This window comes from Mustela nivalis, assembly GCF_964662115.1.
Source record: "Mustela nivalis genome assembly, chromosome: 2".
Taxonomy (NCBI): Eukaryota; Metazoa; Chordata; class Mammalia; order Carnivora; family Mustelidae; genus Mustela; species Mustela nivalis.
In genome coordinates this window covers 177,204,241-177,218,695 of record NC_139021.1, presented here as the reverse complement: position 1 = coordinate 177,218,695, position 14,455 = coordinate 177,204,241, and the positions used below count along the sequence as shown (strand labels likewise).

General features: G+C 40.9%; 1 long non-coding RNA gene across 2 annotated transcripts; it reads right to left on the bottom strand.

The window, feature by feature from the left end:
* Positions 1-9,878: 9,878 nt before the first annotated feature.
* LOC309858814 lies at positions 9,879-13,405 on the bottom strand. 2 transcript variants are annotated; one of them, XR_014308349.1, is made up of 3 exons: positions 13,338-13,405; positions 10,515-10,642; positions 9,879-9,945 (listed from the first exon to the last, which is right to left on the bottom strand). It is a non-coding gene; the product is annotated as an uncharacterized lncRNA (long non-coding RNA). The 2 variants fall into 2 exon arrangements; XR_014308350.1 differs by lacking the exon at positions 13,338-13,405 and adding an exon at positions 11,282-11,342.
* Positions 13,406-14,455: the final 1,050 nt, after the last annotated feature.

Genomic DNA, 14,455 nt, shown 5'->3' with positions numbered 1-14,455 from the left:
TTCAGGCCATGTGCACAAGCAATGTAGACAGAGTATGGTGTCAGAGATGCCCACAGTCTGCTGCCTGGAAGCTGAGCCCTTATCTCTGGTTGGTGAAAATGGTCTTCCTGCTGTAGCATTGTTTCTTTTTGGCTAAAGCACTATATTGCCAGGGTGTGCTCATGTGTGTAGGTAATTGTGTCTAAGTTAGTGTGTATATGTTAGTGTGCATGTGTGAGTGTGTGTGTTTGAATCAGCAAATTCATAATGAGGAAAATCCAACCCGCATGGCCTAGAAGAGAGACCAGGTCAAAGTAGGACCAGGATTTAATCTATTAGTGAAACCCAGGAGAGAATACTTGTGTCTTTAAATAGAGACCACTGAAAACAGTCATTCCTCTGCTTAAAAGTCTCAGTTCCCTCCTGTCATCTACAGGACTGAGTCTGACCCTTTGCCTTGGGATCAAATCCTCTAACCTTGGACGCTGGCTCCTTCTCCAGTCTGACCTCTAGCTATTTCACCTTCCATAGCCACACTTTGTCTTTAGACAAGGAATGGCCCTCAGAACTTTGTGCCACGTTGTGTGTTACATCCTGTCCTTTGAACACCTTGTCCCGTTTTCCCACCTCCTTGTTCAACTTTGCTCCAATATCAGCCCTGTTGTGGACTTCTCCGGGTTCTTGTCAGATAAAATTTAGGATGCCCAGTTAAATCTGAATTGCAAGTACACAACAAAAATTTTTCAGTATATGTCCCAAATAATTTAGTCATTTTTTATCTGGCATTGAAAATGAACTATGTGTCTTGTAATTTTCTTTTCTTTCTTTCTTTCTTTCTTTCTTTCTTTTTTTTTTTTTTCTGTAGCTGGCACTCCTACTTCTGACATTCCTCCCATCTCAATATTCCCACAGAACCCTGTACACAAATCTCATAGAGCTCTTCATATACTGTGGTTGTTTCCAGCTATCTTCCCTACCAGAATACGTGTCCCTGCGTCATGAACTGTGACCATGTGCTCACCCACTCAGTGTTTTTCAGTCATGCCCCATCTGCTAACCCCTGTGCTGGGTGTTGGGTACAAGCATTAGTAAGAACAGGGCCCTGCACTAGAGCACAGTTGGCAAACTACAGCCCTGGGCCATATCCACACACTGACTGTCCGTGTGTGCCGCAGACACCGTCATGCCCCCCCGTTTATGTGTTGTCTATGGCTGCTTTCACGCTACAGCGGCAGAGCATGTGGCCTCTTGGCCCACAAAGCCTGAAATATTTACTATCTGGCCCCTTACGGAAAAAATTTACCAGCCCGTGGTCTAGAGGATCTTACAGTCTAGAGGAGACAGACGTAAACAAATAAAAGCAAATTCATCTTTCATCTCCACAGCCTTGTATATATCAATGTGTGGTCTGGAGACCACCTATCTAAGAATCCCCTGCAGCTTCCCCCAGCCAATTCTGATTTCTGAGCCCAGAGAGTCTGCCTTTAAACAAGCTTCCCAGATGATTCTTCTCATCGAAGTCTGAGGACCAGCGCTCTAGTGCCAGCCATCCTGTGTGGTGCAGCGCAGCCCTGATACATGAATGGGCAGGAAGTGTCTGTTCATTGATTGTTTCTCAAGTCTGGTTTTTTTTTTTTTTTTTTTTTTTTTAAATCCCTGGGGTTGTTTGTTACACAGAGTCACAAGTTTAGTGTTTATCCCTTTGAGTTGACTTAGCAAAACCGATCACCAGTCCAGGCACAGTACTGCTGGCTTCCTCCGGAGAGATGCACACACAGACCTTTCCCAAGTGGCCTGAGCAATGTCTTCCTTATCCTGAGGCAGCAAGCAGCTGCTGTCTGCCACTCTTGAGCCACAGGAACAGAGCCACCCATTAGTGTGGATGCCTGGCCGTCTTCTAGCTCCGTCAGGATCCACCACCGGGCGACCAATAGTCACATAGTCACAGCATCAAAATAAGATGACTGGTTCCTTCGTGTCCCCAGGCTCGGCCAATGCTCTCTCCTCGGGGCACAGCGTGATGGGCGGGCAGAAAATAAATAAGAGCCCATTCATCCCATTAGCATTTGGAAGGCAAATGTCTCCTAGTGAAAATAAAGTCTGTGATGCTATGTTGGGACAGATGTTCACACTTGCTACCCTTGTTAGCGGACTTAAGAAAATAAATTCCTGATAAGAGAACCAGCCACAGGATTTCCCAGGGCCTGTGTGTTCCTGGCCCTTCAGGCTCTTGTGAACAGTGTTGAGGGAACAGGGGGGATCAAATATCAAAATAATTTTCCCAACAATTCCACCTTAATTTTCTTGTTACAGATAAATCATCTGGGCAGGGGGAATTTTTAAAAAGCTGGGTGTTCTATGTAATCAGTTACTTGAACGGCCCTCTCTATTTCTCCGACGAGGATCCAGCCTAAAGGTTCTGTTGCTGTGTTGGCAAGAGCGGATGTGTTTGGGACTACACCTTGTGTGGATGGCAGTGAGCTCGAGCAATTTGCACTTGTTTCTGTGTTTGGGTTTAGGTGCTGCCGCTCAAAGGCAGTGAACTGCAGTCATCCCGAGGTAATTGAAGAGTCTGGGCGTCCCCGGAGACCACCAACTCTCCTGTGATAGACATCAATTTTTCTTCTCCATCCTTATTTGATGCATGAAGTGCTTGGTTGTAGATATGTTTCTGTGAGTGGTTGTTAAGACCCGTGTTAAATGAAATGCCACTGCATTTGCAATTTGGCTTTTGGGTGTTTAAGTAAATGAGAACTACTCTGTCTCTGACAAAATTAGGAGAAAAACACACCCCCCTCACCACCCCCTCCCCTGCCAATATCGCTGGACTTATAATCTTTGCATCTTTTAAAAACTCCAAAAACATAAGTAATCCTGTACTTGATAATTTCTTTGCTTAATATAGTCCATGTTTGTTACATTTATTATATTCCAAGCAGTTTATGTTAGTCTACATCCTACACACAATCTTACTTGATATAAAAGCTCTTTTATTTTAAGATTTTATTTATTTATTTGACAGAGAGAAATCACAAGTAGGCAGAGAGGCAGGCAGAGAGGCAGGTGGAGAGGGAGAGGGGAAGCAGGCTCTCCACCGAGCAGAGAGCCCGATGTGGGACTTGATCCCAGGACCCTGAGACCAAGACCTGAGCCGAAGGTAGTGGCTTAACCCACTGAGCCACCCAGGTGCCTAGCTCTTTTTTTTAAAAAAAGATTTTATTTATTTATCTGACAGACAGAAATCACAAGTAGGCAGAGAGGCAGGCAGAGAGAGAGAGGAAGGGAAGCAGGCTCCCTGTTGAGCAGAGAGCCTGATGCGGGGCTCCATCCCAGGACCCTGGGGCCATGACCTGAGCCGAAGGCAAAGGCTTTAACCCACTGAGCCACCCAGACACCCAATATAAAAGCTCTTGAAATAAAAGTCCAGTTATTATATTTTCATATTCAAATACCCACCATGATTTTTTTTTCTTTTAAATACCTTCTTCATGACCTAGTGTTTTCCTGTGGACTTTGGTCACTTACAGAAACACACAAGGGAGGGAAACCTGAATTAAAAATGATCTTGCCACATTTTGTAGAAAGGGTCCTTGGCACTGGTTACGAATTGCACCAGCATGGGGCTTATTAGCCAGTTAAAGCCTTATGTAGATGAATTTTTAAAGAAGGCCAAATAGATTTTATTTGCAAATCTGAAGTTTACCAAGAAAAAAAAGTAAATCCTCCCTTATGTAATCATGAGGAGAAGGGATCAGGTGCTGTTACACATTTAGGACACAAAGTACACATAAAAAGCAAGTCTCCACCATTCAGCTGTTTTTGATTAATAAACCTCCATCCATCATAAATTGCTGGAAAAGCTGGCCAGATGTTTAAAACTCACCCCACTTGTCACCTAGGTCATTCTTGCAGGAGTACAATTTAGTTAATTTCCCTACTACAGTAGCTTGATATAATTAAAGACTCAGTAGGGTGTGTTTTAAATGCTATTAAGTCATTAAGGGTTTTTAGGGGACCAGGAATGTGCCTTCATTGTAGTAAAAAAAAAAAAAAAAAAAAAAAGCAACATTTTCTCAACACAAAGAAGCCAATGATCCGTATTTTAAGAAGCAGGAGTTAAAGTACCTAGCGATGAAATGAGATTCTCAGACATCAATTATGGAAATCAATAAGGAACGCTACAACATACCCTGAGCTTTCTTTACCCTTTCTTGATAGAGGGAGAGACCACAGCAGAGCCAGCAAGACTCTGCTTGCTTTAATCAAAGCAATAAATTCTCTGTGTCAGAACTGCATTTTTGAAGAAGCTCTAAAATTTCTTTTTGGTGCCGAAGCCTGTTTCTAAGACCAATTTACCTAATTCCTGAGAACAATAAAGGCACAATAAAGGATTTTTCCTGCTGAACCAGTTTAAAATAACATATAGAAATTGCTCTACAAATCTTTCAGCAGCTCAGTCCTGTGAACGAAAATAGGAAGCAGTTGCGGAAAGGCAGGGGCAGAATGAGAATCTACGTGCAGCCAAGTCGCTAAAAAACACGAAATTGACTGTGGCACCAGAGTGTATTTAAAGGGGTTGAGTGGATCGGAAAGGGAATCACCCTGAGCCTGCTTTCCCGAGGTGAGGCCAAAACCACCTGTGGCCACGATGCCTTGTACCCCTGGGTGCTGGCCTGACGTCACCCCAGGAACATGCCCAGCTGCTGGACGGGCCCTCAGCTCTCTCGGGCCCTTTCAACAAGCCCTGTGGAAACCACTCCAAGCTGTCCTGGAAGACCTTCCATGTGCCCCGTGATTGCTTATGTACATTTGACTCTATCTCATCAGTACTGTAGGGGTTAACAATCCAATCCAGAGACAAATCTCATAAGTCAGGACAATGGCCTCAGAGCTCACGGCTCCCTCCATTCTGGTAACTAAGAGAGAACAGGGCCCTAAAAAAGGTGTTGAGTTACTCTCAACTCAGAGCTGTTGGGGGAACCCCAGAGTTGCTACCCACACGTTGCAAAGAGATGTTGAAGGTAGATGACGAGTAGGGTGACTGTCAGAAAGAGTTGGGGTGGCTCTGTGTGGGGGTCAAATGACTCCAGCCTGGGCTGGGTCCACAAAGTGCTAACTTTGCCCTGGTCTGGAATATTCCAGGTACTTTGAGGGAGTTCAGGGTAGGGGGAAGAATGATCTGAAAGAAAGTCACAAAACAGTGATGAAGGCTTTAAGAGCCAGAGGGTCGTGCATATTCAAGGTCAAGAGTGTGTATTAGGACTTGGCCAAAGGCTGCCTTACGGTCCCTGCCCACAGGGAGATTGCTGAAGAGCCCAGGAAGTTTGGTTTGGGCCTGGGGGTGGTGATCGAGACCGTGAGTGACACCATCAGGCCTGGGAGCTTTGGTATAGCAATCCCCCCATGTACCTGAAGGAAAATCCAACTGGACCCAGGACTGGCTTCTGCACAACAAGGAAATCTTGTCCCATAGGTACTTGGTCTAGAGCTAAACCACTTCTTGGACATGCCTGTTTGGAGCTGTCACAAGGAAGAGCAGCCTGGTCTAATTGGAATCTTGATTCCTGACTTGATCCAATTAGCGTGCCTGGTTTGCTGAGGTCCTTTGGGGACTAGAAAGGATTCTAGTGACCAGCGGCAATGGAAAGTTCCTGTTTTGAGCTGGAAGGAAACCAGATGTTGAGTATGCGACTGACTGTCAGTGTTGATCCCAGTTCACATGAGGATGGCTCCTTGCAGATGTGTGGGCTAATCAAAGCCAACTGGCTGTCTGGTTTTAAGTGGGTCTGGACCTCTTGCCTAGTCTCCAGCCCCTGCCATAAAATGATTCAGGCTTTAAACAGTTTCATGGTAGCTTAACTTAAGGAGTCCTCCATTTTTTCTTGAGCACCTTCTAGGTGCCAGGTATTGGGGTTACATACAAGGCAGGCTTCTCCTTGATAAGGGTTCAAGGCCACGTGCATCATTGGGCTGTGGTCTGTCTCCTCAACCTCCTCGCACCACCCCACCCCTTTTGTGCTGCAGTCACACCATGGTAGGGCCCTTGCACATGATGCTCCTCTTCTTAGAATGTTCTTCCTGTTGCTCCATCACACAGCTGCCCGTGCACCATCTTTCAAGTGATGAATGCCTTTCCTGACCACTGTTCCTGGAGTCAACTCCCTATCCAACGACCCAACAGACAGCCCCAGTAATAGTAACTATTATATCTTGAATTTATTTATCCTATAGTTTTCTTCACAGTTTTTACTGCAGGTTGTAATCATTTTGTTGTGTTGTTTGCCCAGGAGAGCATATTGTCTAAAGGTATGAGCTCTGAGGTCTGAACTGCTTGGGTTCAGATTTTGACTTTGCTGCTCCCTGGTTCTCTGTCTCAACCTCAGTGCCTTGGCTTTTTGCAAAAGGGAAATTACAATAATACCCAATAAACAATAAAAACATTTCTTTTTCATGTAAGTTTAACTAAATCTTTTAGTTCATGGTCCTACATTTCTCTTACTTTGAGTCACAGTTTAACAAAACCCTAACATAGCAATGGATAGAGACAGAGTGTTTTAACGCCCAGACGCCTTAATCAAAAACTTGTATTTTTAGGCTATGATTATTAAAGTCACTCCATATCTTCATTAAATAGGGCAATTTACTACTATAAAATAGAAGAATTTACTTGCCTATAAAACATACAAAAATAGTTCAGAATTAGGAAAAGACAGGTACCTTCCAAGCTAACATAGTATAGCCTGAGATTTACATGTTCAGTGCCCTCATATGCATAAAACAACCGAATTCAGATGGTTCAACTTCATCTAAAAAAAACCTGGCCATTTCTAGGATTTAATCATTTGCTAGTTCAACATAATGAGAGGAGACCAGGGAGTTAACACGTCTAAAATAGAGAAGGTGTTAATGACACAAATGAATTATTATAACTTTTAATGGGAAATGTAATAAGTAGCTTAAAACAAAAGAAAACAATGCCTTTTAAAAAAAATAATAAAAGCATTGAAAAAGAAATGTGAAAAGTTGTTGGCAGTAGATAATGTTTGACAAGAAAGGCGTATGTTTGGAGTGTTTTTGAAAGGTGAATCTTGTGGCAAAGAGTCCTTTAGTTAAGAGTCAAATATTAATTAATGTGGTTAGCATGTAATAATATGGTGGCTGTGGTCATGGGAGTGACATGACATATTTCTAGTACTTTAACTAGCAATCTAGAACTTCTTTTGTTCCCTAATGAGAACGTTTCAAATAATCCATGTTGTGACTCCTGAATGGAGCGTGCGTCATCAGAGCGTCAGATAATAAGGAGAGTCTCATGTTCTCTTTCCACCATTAACACTCCAGTAACCAATATGGTTGGCAGTTGGTGTTCTGTTGAATTAAGTTTTCTGGTTACCTGAATTACCGTGTGTACCCCGGAGATTCTGAATACTCAAGAGTCTGCACCCCATAAAATTCACAGGACATTAAAGCTCTGCTGAACAGAATTTCATTTTTAACTTGAAAATTATACAAGGTGGTTATAATTTTTTATATTTGCCATTCTGAGCACCAGTAACTATTCTGGTGATGTAGCACTAGCTGGTAGCTATTTCCAGTGGATACACTGGACCAATCTGTTGTTCCCAGGCTGGTTATAGGACTAACAGTGGTAGAGTAGCTGCCACTTAGTGAGAGCTTTGCACGGGTCGAGCCCTGATTTAAGGTTGGCTTTACAGGTTGGTTCATGAAATCATCATAGCAGCCCTTAAAGAGAAGTAGCAGTATTAGCTTCATTTATACATGGTGAAACAGAGGCCCAGAGATGTAAGGAAAGTTGTATAAAGTACCTCTTTCTCTTTGTGACTAGAGATATTGGGATTGGAACCCAGGCAGTCTGCCTCCAAAAGTGGCATCTTTATATTGTTACACGTTACTGATCCTTGGTTTGTGTGACCATTTTTATGGGGTTATGTGTGTGAGGAAGTTGATAAAAATTGCTTGAATATTACAAAATGTGATAATGATGTGCATATACCTATTTTTACATGATGTATACATGTATATATGTATGTATGTGTGTATGTATATTTTGGTATGGGCCAGACTTAAACCTCAAATGGGTAAGGTTATTCTTTTACCTTTGGGCTGGAAATTCAATATTAGTTATTGAAGCCTTTGGGTTAAGTATTTCTCTCCTCTGGCAATTTTTTTAAGTGAAAATTCCCTTGTAGGAGAAACAACTTATTGTGAATTAAAACTTCAAATGTCCCCAGATAGTTTTTCTGTTGGATTTCTTTCGTGAAGCACTCTCGAAAACTGAGGTATCTTGAGACCTCAGACAAACATTTCTAAATTCATTAGGCCAAGTATCACTGTAATGTTTAAAACTATAATTAAAAAATTAAAACATTTATAAATTATTTAACCCTGATTATGGGCTATAAAATATATATTATAATATAAAGGAATCAAAAAACCCATCATCATTCAAAGCCTGTTGTGCAAGTGTTTGAGAAGTTACAATACATGTCAGTTATCACAGATTAAAAGCATTGTTACTTTATAGAATGATGGCTACCTTCTTTACATTTCTTTGAGTGTCTTCTTTAGCACACTTTTTATTGAAGTGGAACATACATAGAAAAGTGGACAAATCATAAGTATGTAGTTTAATCAACTTTTACAAAGCGAAGATACCCATGTACTCAGCACAGCTATAGCTAGTACCTACCTAGATCAAGAGAGAGTATGAATGATCCCTCCGAAGGTTCCTATTTGTATCGATCCCAGGCATACCCTCCCAAGTTTAATTATCCTGACTGCTATTGCAATCAGTTAATCTTGCCTGCTTCTGATTGGTCTACAATGGGATTCATACAGTAGATCTTCATTCTGTATTTGACGTCATTCTGGTGGGGAAATTTTGCCATGTGTGATGCAGCAATATCTTTTCGTTGCAGTAAAATATTCAACTTTGGGGTTCATTGTTTTATATGTCAATTAACATATATGTGTTCTCTATACCTATATTTATATCTAATCTCTATCTAATGTATCTATAATCAAGTTAGTTCATTATTTTGTTAAGGTCTTTTATGTTCTTACCGCTATTTTGTCTGGTTGTTCCATCTGTTACAAAGGAGATAAAGTCTCAAATACAGCCTCTATTAGAATTGACTATGATTATGAGTTTGACTATTTCCCCCTTTAGGTCTATTGATTTTTGCTTTATATATTTGAAGCCTTATTATTAGATGCATACAGATTTGTAATTGTTATATCTTCCTTTTGGTTTGATACTTTTACCATTATGAAATAGCCCTCTGTAATGATATTCCGTTCTTAAGGTTCATCTTGTGTAATATTAATATACAACTTTCCTTGGCTGACTTTTACATAGTATAGTTAGTATATTTTCCAACATTCACTATAAACTTTTCTATGTCCTTATATTTAAGGTGTGTCTCTTATAATGTATATGTGTAATATTATAAATAATATATGATATTTATTAGATATAAAGATATATTTTTAATGAAAATATGTAGAACATTTATAATAAATGTGATTGTTGATGTGTTTGGACTTCCATATATATTTACTTTGTATTTTCCCATCTATTTTAAGTGTTTTTTAAAAGTTGAAAAAAATTCTTACCATATTTCTTTCTTTGTTAACTTATAACTTGTATATTCTCTGTTCTTTTTTTGGTGGTTAAGCATGCATCCTTGACTTAACTAGAGTCAAATTAGTATTCTCCCTCTTCCAGATAATGCTAAGATTGTTGAACATTTAAAAATCTATCCCCTTTCCTCATTTTTTCACTGTCATCAGGCATTTTAATTCTACACATGGTACTTTTCAAGAGATATTATTATTATTATTACATTTATTTAGGTTTACCCATCTAACACAGATGGCCCTTTCCATTTTTCTTCATTCCTTCCTTCTTTGCTGGGTTTCCATCTGGGATCATTTTTCTTCTGTCTGAAAACAAAACAAAACCAAAACAATTCCCTTTATTTTTCTTTAATACAGTTCTGTGAATGATTAGTTTTCTTAATTTTTGTTATTCTAGAAATGTCTTTATTTGGCCTTCAGTTTTGTTTTGAGTCTTTACATTTTTTTGTTGAGTTATAAATTATATAGAGTAAGGAGCACATAGCTTAAGCTTATAGCTTAAGCTTATAGCTTAATGTGTGTGTGTGTGTGTGTGTGTGTGTGTGTGTGTGTGTGTATTCATTATACATGCACACACACCTGTGTAACCACCACCCAGATCAACATATAAATCATTTGCATCATCTCTGCACAATTTTTGTGCAATTCCACGTTAATAAATGTTTGCACAGAGTTAACTACTGACCTCTAGATTAGAGATCAGTAATAAAAATTGTATTTACTTATTTCAAAAATTGTAATAAAAATGGTATCATATATTAGTTACTCTTTTGTTTCTTCTTTCACTTAATGTTGTATCTGTGAATTTCAGCTGTGTTGTAAGCTTAGCAGTTTTCATTGTTACTGCTGTACAGTATTCTGTTATATGACATTACCATAATTTGTTCGGTGGCTGATAAGTTGTTTGGGTTGTTTGCTGGTTTGGGCTGTTGCGAAGAATACTTCCATCAATATTCTTGCTTAAGTCTGTGGAAAGAATAGTGCAATTCTTCTGTGTATAAACCTGCAAATGAAAGTTCTGGGTCATTCAGTGTACGTATATAAAGCGAAAAAGACAATGTGCCTTTTCCCCCCATATGCTTTAAGATGTTGTATTAGTCTTTGGTTTTAGCTATTTTATTATAATGTGTGCAGATGTGATTTTTCTTTGTATTTTACTTAGGTTCATAGGGTTTTGTTTGTTTGTTTTGTTTGTTTAATCTGTGGCTTGGTTTTATTTTTTAGTTTTGGTAAATTCCTAGCCATTTTCTCTTCAAATATTGCTCCTTTCCCCTCCCATTTCTTCTGTCCTTCTGAGACCCCAAATGCATATATTGTAGACCTTTCGTTATGTCTTCTATGGCTTTTATACTGCTTTCTGTACTTCTCAACACCCTCTCTCTGTTATGCTTTGTTTTATTTTTGTCCTGGCTATGTTCCTTCCTTCCTTCCCTCCCTCTGTCTACTCCCCCTCTTTCCTTCCTTCCTTCCTTCTTTTCTTTCTTTCTTCCTTCCCCTTCCTTCCCCCCTTCCTCTTCCTTCTCTCCTTCCTTCCTTTCCCTTCTTTCTCAGGCTCCACACCCCAGCATGGAGCCTAACCCAGGGTTTGAACTCACCATCTTGAGATCAAGACCTGAACTGAGATCAAGAGTCAGACACTCACCTGACTGGACCACCCAGGTGTCCATTCTGTTAGATTTCTGAGTTCTCTGATTCTCTCTTCAGTTATGTCTACTCCTCTACTAAAGCCTTCTATTAGGTTCTTAGTTTCAGTCATTTTATTTTTCTAGAATTTCCATTTATTTCCATTCTAGAGTTTCCACGTTTTTATACATTTCAGGTCTCTTCTATTTTTGTGAACATATTAATTACAGTTATTGTAAAGTTTGTGTCTGATAATTCTTAATATCTTGGTTAACTGTAGTCTGTTTTTACTGTGAATTTTTTGTCGTGATTCTTTTTTTTCTCCCCCAGTGTGAGCAGTTAATTTAAAGTTGTAGGCAGAGTAGTTCTCTATCAGTATGAACTTTGCAGAAGCATTGCTTTATGTTATTTTCCTCCAGGGAAAATACACCTTGTCCTTGAACTCGCTGCAGAAGAGAAGATTACTTTAGTTCAATGAGGGAATAAGCTGACCCCAGCCTGGCTGGGCTCTTTGCAATGCTTGGTCCTCCCCTGGTCTGCTCCTATTCGTGGGATATTAACCTCTGGGGTTTCCAAATGAATGTCTGCAGTATTTCCTTTCTGCTTGGCTTCTTGACTCTTTCTTCTTCTTCTTCTTCTTCTTCTTCTTCTTCTTCTTCTTCTTCTTCTTCTTCTTCTTCCTCCCCCTCCTCCTCCTCCTCCTCCTCCTCCTCCTCCTCCTCCTTCTTCTTCTTCTTCTTCGTGCAATTTGACCAGAAAGTGCCCCTAGAAGAAATCACTGAGAATTGGGTTCAGCCTTTTGTACCTTGCTGCATCCCAGGATCTTGCCCTCTCCCCCCAAACCTGGTTGATTTGCTGATCCTGAACTCCTAAGTTCTGTCTCTCCAGATTGTGAGACTGACTCAACTCTGCTGCTTTCTCTACCTCTTAGCAGCCTCCTTCCTCTTTTCTTCTCAGCTCCTTTCTGCAGCCAAAAATGGGCAAATACTCCAAGGAGATGGGAGGTGTGCAGAAATTTGGGCTCATCTCAATGAACGCCCCTTCTCTCTGGGCTGTGCCTTCTCATGTCCTAGATGCTTTGGAAGTCTTCTGATGCCTCTGGACACATGGGTTTTTTGTTTCATCCAACTTTGCTCTTGCTCAGATCTTCTATATACTATTCCATCATAGCTGGAAAGCTTTTACCATTTTTCAGTTTTGATAAACATACACTATAATCTCCAAGCAACCCCAAGTAAGAGAAATATAGCAATATTCATTAGCATAGAACATGATATGACTATCTTTATAATTTTTTCATTATCTGTTATGATGCAAAATAACTTCTGGAATGCTTTAATGTAAAATCATGGTCTCACTACTGTTTATGTTAAGATAGAAAAAGGAAGATTAAAATGTTACTTAAATATTCATTTGAACGAAAGCCCCCTGGCATCTAGAAATGCTGCTGTTACCACAGTGAGGTCACTGTTTGCAGGGCGAGATAGCACCATGGCTGAAGAATGCTCCTCTGTCTCAGTTCTGCCATATGCAAGTGGGCTGTGGTTTGGGCACTGATATCATTTATAGGCAGAGGCAAGCTCCGTTGCTTGGAATCAGCATGGCCCTTTCCTCTGCAAGGTGAATATCACAGTGGCCCAAGAGGTCTAAAGCTGTCAATCATTTCCACAGTCATCAGAAAGACAAGCTCCGTTTTTAACTGACAGCATTTCTAAAGCTGTCAAGCAGGAGCAAGAAGAGCAGGAGTGAAGTCTGTCTTCTTCAGAGGGCGTCTCCCTTTTAGAAAATGCCCACTTGAGATTTATGAAAGGAAAAAAAGTAGCCATTTTCCCATTGCTCTCATTCTTTGTTTTTTTTTTTTTTAAAGATTTTATTTACTTATCTGACAGAGATCACAAGTAGAGAGAGAGGCAGACGGAGAGAGAAGAGGAAGCAGACTCCCCACCGAGCAGAGAGCCCGATGTGGGACTCGATCCCAGGATCCTGAGATCATGACCTGAGCCAAAGGCAGCGGCTTTAACCCACTGAGCCACCCAGGCGCTGCAGCTCCCATTCTTTTGATACTGTGTACTTACTGTGTGTGTTCAGGTGCTCTGAGAGAGCTAAAACATTATGCGTAGTAACTCCAGCCTTTTAACACTCTAGAAGAGTAGCCAAGATTTCTGTGAAGGGAGAAAATAACTGTTGCAGAAGGTAATTGTAATGGGAGGTTTGCCTGGGGGTGGGGATCTGTGACATGCGGAGGTACCTGGGAAGGCTTCCTGGGGGAGGCAGGTCTCCTGTTGGGGCCAATGTTCAGCAGTTCTTACTCACTTCTCCAGAACTGAACTGGTGCCTGCCTCTGCTTCATGATTTCCACTGGCTCTTTCTTCCTCCTTCAGTTCTGTGGTCTGAACAAGATTTGACAAGTGCCGCTTCAGTGTTCTGTGGTTTCTTCCTGGGCAAATCCATCTCCAGTGCAAATGGGTGTATGGGATGTCTTCCCAGGCTTTCTTCTCCTTTGGACCTTTGCCATCCAGAATGAACGGTCACCTGCAGACCGTTCCCACACCTCACTGTGACTTCCCTTGGCATTCAGCAGTTGCCACAGGATGAATGTCGAGGCAGAGGCAATCAGAGAGAATCGGGACCTGAGCTTCTTGGGTGCCATTGCTCAGACCTTTGAAGGAGTTTCAACGAATTAGTAGTGTTGAGAGAAAATTCCTTTTAATCATTTCCCCTCTTTTTTTTGTTGGCTCTGTCAATTTTTCCAGAAGGCAATGACCAGAACTTTATGAAAACCAAATGATAGGTTATTTGAGAGAAATAAAAGATAATTGATTTGGAATATCAATTTATCTTCTCTCTGTAGTTCCGTAGAGAGGGTTCCCCCCCTTGTCCTTGAAATCCAAAGAAAGTTTGTTATTTAAGGCTGACGCTAATTTGTCAAGTCATTGGGCCTCAGAAATAGTTCTTTTAATAGCTTGAGACTCTGGAGGCATCCCATGTATAAAGAGAGAGCAAGTAGAATAGAGAGGCAGGTTGGTGAGCCCATGCAGTAGGCAGAGAGACGAGTCCCCTCACTGCAGATTCTATCTTCCAAGGTCAAGCCCACCTCTGAGTCCAGGACAGGAATTCACATGTTCGGTTGATTGACTATTGGAACTGGTTTACAGTCTTGCACACGATTGTCTTCTGCTCTCATATACCTCAC